Source organism: Saccostrea echinata, unplaced genomic scaffold (genome assembly GCF_033153115.1).
Source record: "Saccostrea echinata isolate AGI-Se365-2 ecotype Australia unplaced genomic scaffold, CSIRO_AGI_Sech_v1 ptg000056l, whole genome shotgun sequence".
Lineage (NCBI taxonomy): Eukaryota > Metazoa > Mollusca > Bivalvia > Ostreida > Ostreidae > Saccostrea > Saccostrea echinata.
The window spans coordinates 15,309,732-15,318,610 of record NW_026889805.1 but is presented as its reverse complement, the minus strand read 5'-3'; the positions used below and the strand labels follow the sequence as shown (position 1 = coordinate 15,318,610).

Sequence of the window (8,879 nt, the reverse complement as noted above, 5' to 3'; positions counted from 1 at the left end):
CGGGTAAACGGAAAATTTTGCAGATTCAGTGTGAAAAAAAAAATGAGCGAGCAATTTGCATGAAAGATGTCAGTCAACATTCGACCAAACGAATGACTTGTATTTGCTAACAAGGTCATTGTATCGACCATGGAATATGCGAAATGTTGACAATAAATGAGAATATTGATATAATCAACTTATTTTTAATAGTATGCCTCGCTTTAGAAATTGCTACATACAATAATAAGGGAAGTTGACGATTGAAAAAGTTGAAGTCATCACCTTTATTATAAAGTCTAGATGTTAGTTCTCCACCAATGTCTTTCTCTAGTAAAATCTCCAATACGAAGTAGATGTGTCAGACTATGTGGTGTCTTTTACATGTATTTCGAGTTCAATGGGATACATCAAATCAAAGTGATGACAAAAGAGTGAAAATAATAGTGCTAATTAATTTGATAAGACGTCATTGATATATTTAAACGTCCAATTGAATGCAACAGCAAGGGACTTCTTCTTTTCATGTAGAAGTTTTTAAATTAATTCTACTTCATAAGAATACATAAATAGTTCTGCTAATAACGGACACAATAACTACCCATGGTAATTCCAACAGCGTGTTGCAAGACAGGCTGTAGCCTTTTTCACAAAAAATTCTAACGACTAAGATTGAAATTTGACAACTCTGTAATTTCTTTGTTCAGTAAAGAAAATTAATATTTCAAAAGAATAAATCACAATATACTGTAATAGAAATAAAAGATTTTTGTAACCTACTAGAATTTACGTACATATATAAGAATTGGAAAATTTGAATCTTGGTCGTAAGATTTTTTTGTGAAAAGGGATACTGGTCTTTAAAATCTACATAGATATTGTCAAATAGAAACTTAAACATCTTTTTAATATCAGCCTCGGAGTACTTGTGTGTAGAATCAGAATGTTTTTTTAAAAATAAGTTTGCAGATGACCAATGACAAGGTATGCAAATTTACGAGTTCCATATGTATTAGAGAAGCAGTTTTCTATTATGTCAAGAAGCGGTCTTTAATTTCATCTTGGGAAATCGCAGCATGAAGAGTTGAAAAGTTATGCTATTGATTTTGTTAAAAATTTGTGATTTCAAAGTTTCTAAAAGTTCCTTGGCGTTTAAGTATCCACATTTGATTAATACCATTTCTCGAATATTTTGTTGTATATTACTCCTGATGTTCCTCCTTCACTACTGTTAATGTTTTGGTGAGGAGTAATGGTAGAGACTTGGTAGAACATTTACTAGAACCCATTATGCACCTTTGTTTGTGTAGACTTTTTTTTTTAAAAGAAAAATATATCACGTCTTCAATTCAAAGTGGAAAAATTATGGAAAAGAGATATATTTTCTGATTTGATAAGAAATGTTTATGGGTACTTTGGAATCATTATCATTTCTATTATTAAAAGTACTTGTATCGAAGCCATTGTAAATCATGACAATATTTTATCTTCTTAAAATTTACCATTTCTAAGCTGATGGATTTTCTCAAAAGAAATGAATTAATCTCATTATAGAAAGTTTGCAACTTTGACACCCGATAGTCACTATTGATTAATGTATTGTTTTATCTGCAAATACCAAAACTTTGATTAAAACTTATTTTCCGGCATCTAATTTGTACACAATTTATCAACTTTATATACAACCAGCAGAGGCTGAACAAAATATTTTTTTCAAAATTTATTTTATATGTTGATCAAAATATTCTGATATTTGTTGCACAATTTGATAGTCTATTTCCCAGAATTTATTTTGGGTTTTGATCTGTGGAATTTTGTGAACGCTGTTTCTCTTTGAATAGGTGGTCTCGTTTTACTCCCCATCTTTCCGTCTTTTTGATTGTTTATATTTAATTTTTAAATTATCTCAGATGTGTGAAATTTGGACTGGTTAGTAAAACGTCAAATGTTTACGTCCAAATGTTTGGCTCAATCTAACCTGTCAATTCATTTTTTATTATTTTTATTTTTAGATATGTCTTTGAATATATACATCAGATTATTGTTACAGTAGTAATCAATCATTAATCGGTTTTCAAAAACTCCAAAGAACTTTTCAAAAAATTTAAAATCGCTAAATTATTCAAAAGTCAGTAACATCAAAACGTACGACTTTTCTACACTTTTACAATCATTCTTACGATAAGTTAAAAATAAGGCTTTTTGATATCATAGACAACTGCTTCTTCGATAAAAATGGAAGTCGGAAATTTTCTTAGATTAGTCATCAAAAAATTTGTTAAATATCACTCTGATTCTACACACAAGTACTCTGAGGTTGATATTAAAAGGATGCTGGAGTTCCTCATTGACAACATTTTTGGAGTCTTCCAACAAACTGTTGGAAATTCGATAGGCATTAATTGTGCTCTTTTATTAGCCGATCTGTTTTTATATTACTATAACGCAGAATATATTTGAAAGCTTGAGAAAAAAACCCCACTTGCTGTGGCTTTCAACTCGACATTTAGATATATCGACGACGTATTATCAATTAACAGTCATACGTCGACTTCCAGTCATATGTCAACTCGATATATCCCAGCGAACTTGAAATAAAAGACACCACAGAGTCTGCCACATCTGTTGCATATTTGGATGTTTTACTGACTATAGATGACTATAATAAGTAAATTGTATGACAGGCAAGAGGACTTCAGCCTTTCTGTCGTTTATTTATGTAGTATCACCTGCATCACCTATCACCTGCATATGGTGTTTACATCTTCCATCTTATTCTATACTTAAGAGCATACTTCGAGTGCGATCAATTTTTAAACTGAGGCATGTTACTGACAGATAAGTTGATGTTACGGGAATTTCAAAAACCTCGTTTAAAGTCAGCATTTCGTAAATTCTATGGTCGTTATAATGACCTTGTTAGCAGATGTAACCTATCAGTGAGTCGTATTTTGCCTGACGTGTTTCATACCAATTGTATGAGGCCTTTGTTTTTTTTTAATGAATTAGACTACGGAATATTCCGTCTACCTGATCAATACATAGGGCTCATGGCGGGTGTGATCTGTCAACAGGGAATGCTTATTCCTCCTAGGCACCTGATTCCAACTCTGGAATTTTCGGGGTCCGTGTTTTATGCCCACTTCACAGCATTTGTATTGTATGTGGATTTTTTCTTTTGATCGATCACTATTCGTTATCTTCACCTTTTTCATTCAGGAAACTTTTATGCTTGTATTTAGGCTAATGTTAACCATAGCTGCTTATACGAAAAAAAATCCTAATGGAAAATCTTTTGCTTGTAATAAATTGTTCATCAACAATTGTTTTCCTTCTAATGTGAAAATACTGATAAACAATAATAAAGAATAAAACAAAAATAGCTATAAATGTCCAAGAGAGAGAGAGAGAGAGAGAGAGAGAGAGAGAGAGAGAGAGAGAGAGAGATTAAAAGCTATAAATAGTGAACAAGTAAACCGAGTGTATGTTTTCCTTCATGCTGTCATGAATGAATAAAAATTTTATGTAAATTGCCATTGGTTTTTGAAGATGATAGAGAATAACCATTGGTAAGATATACTAAGGAAAAACGTGTCTTACCAATTTTTTTCTTCTGATAAATGCATGCATAACGCTTGTTAGACTCTATTTGTTTCCTGTATAGCTATTTTTCTTTAAGTTAAACAATTTTAAGAAAAAGAGAAAATTATATGATCTTTATATGAAATGCTTTAGGCTTATCCTTAAAGAATTAAAATCCTTATCAATGAAATAGGTGAAAATAACAAACAGTGACCATCTCAAAAAACCTCCAACAACACAAATCTGTGAAATGGGCATAAAAGCATAGGCCTCTGGAAATTCAACTATTAATATGATTTAAAAATTTCAAAACCGGATGGGTGTGCTCAGTAGTAATGGATAATCTTGACAAATCTCAAAAGTGATAATATATCTACAAAATGTAATGTTTTAATTGATAAAATAAGATACAGTGATTTAAAACTTTTATTTCAGTATCATGCCTGTACGTTTGCACAGATTCAAATCAATCTCAGTTATAAACATAATATGATAAAATTTCCTTTACCTTGTACATATCGTTATTATTATCTGCGTTTTTTTCCATGGCAAAACCTAACTACAAAGACTATAAGCAGGATAACTAATAAATATTCTTTAGAATCTGCTGTATAATAATTGGAGTTTAACTATTATGGATACAGCAATAAGGAAACAGATCTGAAAGATATGAAATTTTTATCGAAAGCTTTCAAGTCATGTACAAATGTTCAAACATTGTTAAATATGCTTTCAACTTCTAAATTATGCATTTCTTTCTGAAGCAAAAACAAGTTTTATCATTTTTTAGGGAAAACGGTTTTTTTTTGGTTTGGGGGGGGGGGTTGCAAATGCTCTATATGGTTGGTTCGACAGACGTAGAGCTTCCTTCCTGTCCCAATTTTTAACCATCGATCTGGTTTAAGGATCCGGAAGCAGTTTGAGACTTAAGTCAGAATTCGTACATTGAGTTTTGCTATAGAGAATATAAAATATAAAATTTGAAATGTAAAAAATAGTTTCTTTTCAAGATTTTAATTTTGATTTTTCAATTTTAGTAAAAATAAATATCCATTTTATGAGTAACTGAAATTTTGATCCTGAGGCCTGGACTTTCACATAAAAAAAATTGTCCATACTAAAAAGTAACCATGTGATTTGATATTCTCCCTCATCGGCAAATTTTAAACAGTTTCTTGATTTCTTTTGCAAATATACTGTCTAGGAATGCGTAAATAAATGGATTTGTGATATTGTTGATTATATACATCCGATACACAAACAAGACGCCAGCTCTTGCAGAATCTGAAAATTGCTCCCAAAAGTTTGGATTTCTTGCTTCCATTAACATAATAATAAGTTTTGGGATATAACAGATTAGAAAAATGACGGTTATGAGCATAAACATAAGGGTAAATTTGTAGACAACTCTCCGATTGTCTTTCTCTTTCCGTTGCCTTACACTTGACTTATGAGGATTTGATTTCCTGTTAAGTGTGAAATCTGTTGTAAAACTCGTTTCTTTTGTCTCTAAGGAAGTTTGAGAACATATACCGGATAATATTGTGTTGTCTGTCTCAATAGAATAGGTCTCATTTTCTGTGCCACTAATTGGATCGTCACTGGCATGAGATTTCTCGATGTTCTTGGATTGTTCCAAGTCCGAAGAGGCTTTTTTCTTGTATATGGTATTCATAAATGTGAAATGCCTGAGAATAGTATATCCTATTTTGGCATAAAGACAAATAAGTGCAATAATTATTGCAACTGCTGTTAGAAGAAGGACGCCTCCGAAAATCAAGGACCCCGTTTTGCTGACAGCCTTTAATCTGCTGCATCGTAGCCCAACGATCCCTTCTTCATCATTTGAAAATGGAACTGAACCATTGAATGAGTCGTAGGTATAGCTAAAAGAAATGCTATTACAAGCCCCACAAACAAAGCAATTCTCTTCCATTTCATTGTCATTTGTTTTTCAAGAGGTTTACAAATTTTGCGGTATCTGTGTACAGCAATTATCAAGAGAATCAAAATAGAAGTAAATGTTGTAAATGCTGCAAAGAACCACCATGTCTTACACAGGTATGTGTTATCAAATTTGGCTTGCATTAAGTTAAGGGCGATTCCAAATGAAGCACAGACGAAAGAGGCACACAGGTCCGCTGTAGCAAGATATGGAATAAAATACCTCTCTTCTTTGTTGTCCTTCATTTTAACACCATAAATTAGGATAACAGTTAAATTTCCCACAAGACCTGCTAAAATATACAAAGACAAAAGCACGTTGTTCGGAATTAAACCTTTTGCTAACAAATTATTCCAAGTGTCCAATTTCTCAGATATGGACGTACCATTATCCATTTCTAAATGCCTGGATATTTGACCTCAATACGACCTTCCTGGTTGAAAGCAGTTTTTAAAATTATTTGCGCATGGTATCAAGACATTTCTCTCTCAGTAAAATGCATATTCCAAATAAAAAGAATTATCGCCGGGCTCTCATTTTTGTTACAAAATAGGTCTTGGAGTGATGTTGCTGACAAGAATTCAGTAAGGATTTAAAAACGTCTTTTGTGATTAAAATGATTATATATTAACACTCATATTCTTTCTGTTAAACAAACAATTAATGATACTTCTCTGAACATCAAATGTCAAACAGATGAAAATACGTTTTTAGATGTTGTATAGATTATTGATTTTTTAAACATCACCACTTAAATTTTTAAAAATAGATTTAATCTTCACATTTCTTTCCGTTCATTCCTAACTTGTTTTATTTCCTTGAATTTTATTCCATACTAGTCTGTTTTTTCCTATTTTCTTTTTATATCAGAATAATTTGTTTCAATCCAATTGACATTACACCTAAATTTAGTACACCTTAAAGTGAAATGTGAAGGGAAATTGTCTAAATTTTTTAACACTTTTAAAATAATAGAATATTAAATGATAATGAATAAATTTTATGACTAGCGAAGTTATACTTGTCGAAATGTGAAGATGATGAACAGTGATTAATCTCATAAATCCAGTAAACAAAACAGATCGTGAACAGGGCAAAAACACGGACTTCTAACACCAGAGGTGGGATCAAGTGCCTAGGCGGAGTAAGCATACCCTATTGACTGGTCACATACCCTATTGACGCGCCATGAGCCCTATAAATTGATCAGGTACCCCGTAGTCAAATTTAGAATGAAACCAATTACCTAACAAATGGTATCAAAAATGTCAGAGAAACTACGACCCAACGCTAGTTTGTAATTACAAATAATTAATAGATATGGAACTGTAATCAAGCTGAAAAATTCATTGAAACAATACAATTAATTGTGAGCAGATCAAACACGAACCTCTTAAATTATCAGATAAGGGGTCAGGTGCAGTGGAGTAGTTAGCTTACTTTGTACCAGTAACAACTTGTTATTGTCGGGAAACAGAAAACCCCACGGACAATTCAGGGGAAAATAATGGCCTAGCAATTTGTATGAAAAAGTCATTCGACGTAGCGACAGATTGTATTTGCAAACAAGGTCATTGTATCGACTATATAATTTGCAAAATGTTGAGTTAAATAAATTGGTACAATTTTAGTGGGTACTCATGTATTCCGGAAGTCTTTCCTGGTATACATATAAGCAAAATCAAGAACCATAACTTTAAACAGATGAATAATGATTTTTTTCGTTTTAAACATTATATTTTTGATTATAATTTTAAAAGGAGGTTGTGATTGCACCCAACACACCCCTTTGGCGACGATCTTGGTACCTGAAATTGGATACATGAAGTTTAAACTTTTCTGAGTTTACCTTTATTCTATAGAAGGAAAAAAAAATCAGATTTTCAAATATCAGAAAAAAATTTGAGGTGACACTCCTTGGAAAGACAAATAACGTATATAAGATGCATATCGTTACAAAAAGAGTGGGGTGTTATAATGGTAACCTCACAATAAAACTTTATGATGTGATGAGTTCAACTTTTCTATGGTCAACTTCCCTTATTCATGTTGCAATATACTATTATCACCTGCATATGAAGTTTATGTCTCCCATTTGATTTGATACGCAAGAGCATGCTCTACGTACGAACGATTTCTAAAACGAGACAAGCTATTGACGAACAACCTGATGAAACAATAATATCCACAGTCTCGGTTAAAATCTCTTTGCTTTTATGTTATTTGTTCCTTTAGTTTAAAAAATTCTATTTTAAATGAATAAACGTAAATAATTTAGGCTAGACACTAGTCTTTAATGTCTTGGCTTTATTTTATGTTTGGTCTTAAATGAGTACTAACATCTATAGTTTATAAGGAGATAAATGGTTGATTCTACAAAATTGTACTTCATTTTAGTAGGATGAGAGATCTTGCTTTAATTTTTTGCAATACAATGCCTTTTTTGGATTTCATTTTTCTTTTTCATGTTTTTATGTTTGATATTGTATAAGAGAGGCTATTCCTATATTTTTTTTCAGTTAACATTACAAGAAAGTGTGACAATTTAAAAGATGTCTGTTTATTTAAATGTCAGAAATTTACAGAAAGAGTTTTTAAAAACGAAAATGAAACTTACAATTAATTAAAGTTTGTATATAATCATAGTATGTATCGACTTCAAATAACACAGCGATATTTGTTATACCCCATTCATACGACACGATTTGCATACCTCAGTATATTATACACATATGTAAATTTACTTACATGTGCAATTTTTGTCGTATGAACTGATTTGCTCATATGCAAATTATGCACAGTTGAGTAAATTTGCACCTGGTCAGGACAAGGTGTAAATTAACTTTTGCATACACGTTGTCGCAAAATATTTGCTCCCGTGTGTAAAATTTGTCGTATGAACACGCAGCAAATTTACTTATGTAAGTTTTTCGTCATGTGTATTGCATCAATCTCCGTTTTAAGTGTTGTTATGGTTGTATATGCATTGGCATGTAAAATATCAGTCGGTAAACATGGCTGCTAGAAAGTAAAGCTCTAAAAATACGCGGATTTTCAAGGGTCAGTCTTGCGCTAAGTAAACAAAAATTGAAAGTGAACCGAGTTACTGTAAGGGTAGATCTGTTGGTGTATGGCTTCAAAAGCCAAGTCTTCAAAGGGTATACGCTGTGTCGCCGAGAAGTACTACTAGCATAGTAATTTCTCCAAACTGCTTTCTCCACTCTGGAAACAAGGAACCATTATCTCCTCTGAAATAAATTTTCGAATATGCAAAAACGCGGGCAAATCTAAAGATAAAGCTGTGGTCGCAAACACCCTGCAGATTCAATGAGTAGAATCTTTTCCTGTTCAAGTAGTCTCCGTGTGAATGCTT

General features: G+C 32.0%; 1 pseudogene; it reads right to left on the bottom strand.

The window, feature by feature from the left end:
* Positions 1-4,711: 4,711 nt before the first annotated feature.
* LOC133173899 (cholecystokinin receptor type A-like) lies at positions 4,712-5,901 on the bottom strand (annotated as a pseudogene).
* Between the last annotated feature and the right edge of the window lie 2,978 nt (positions 5,902-8,879).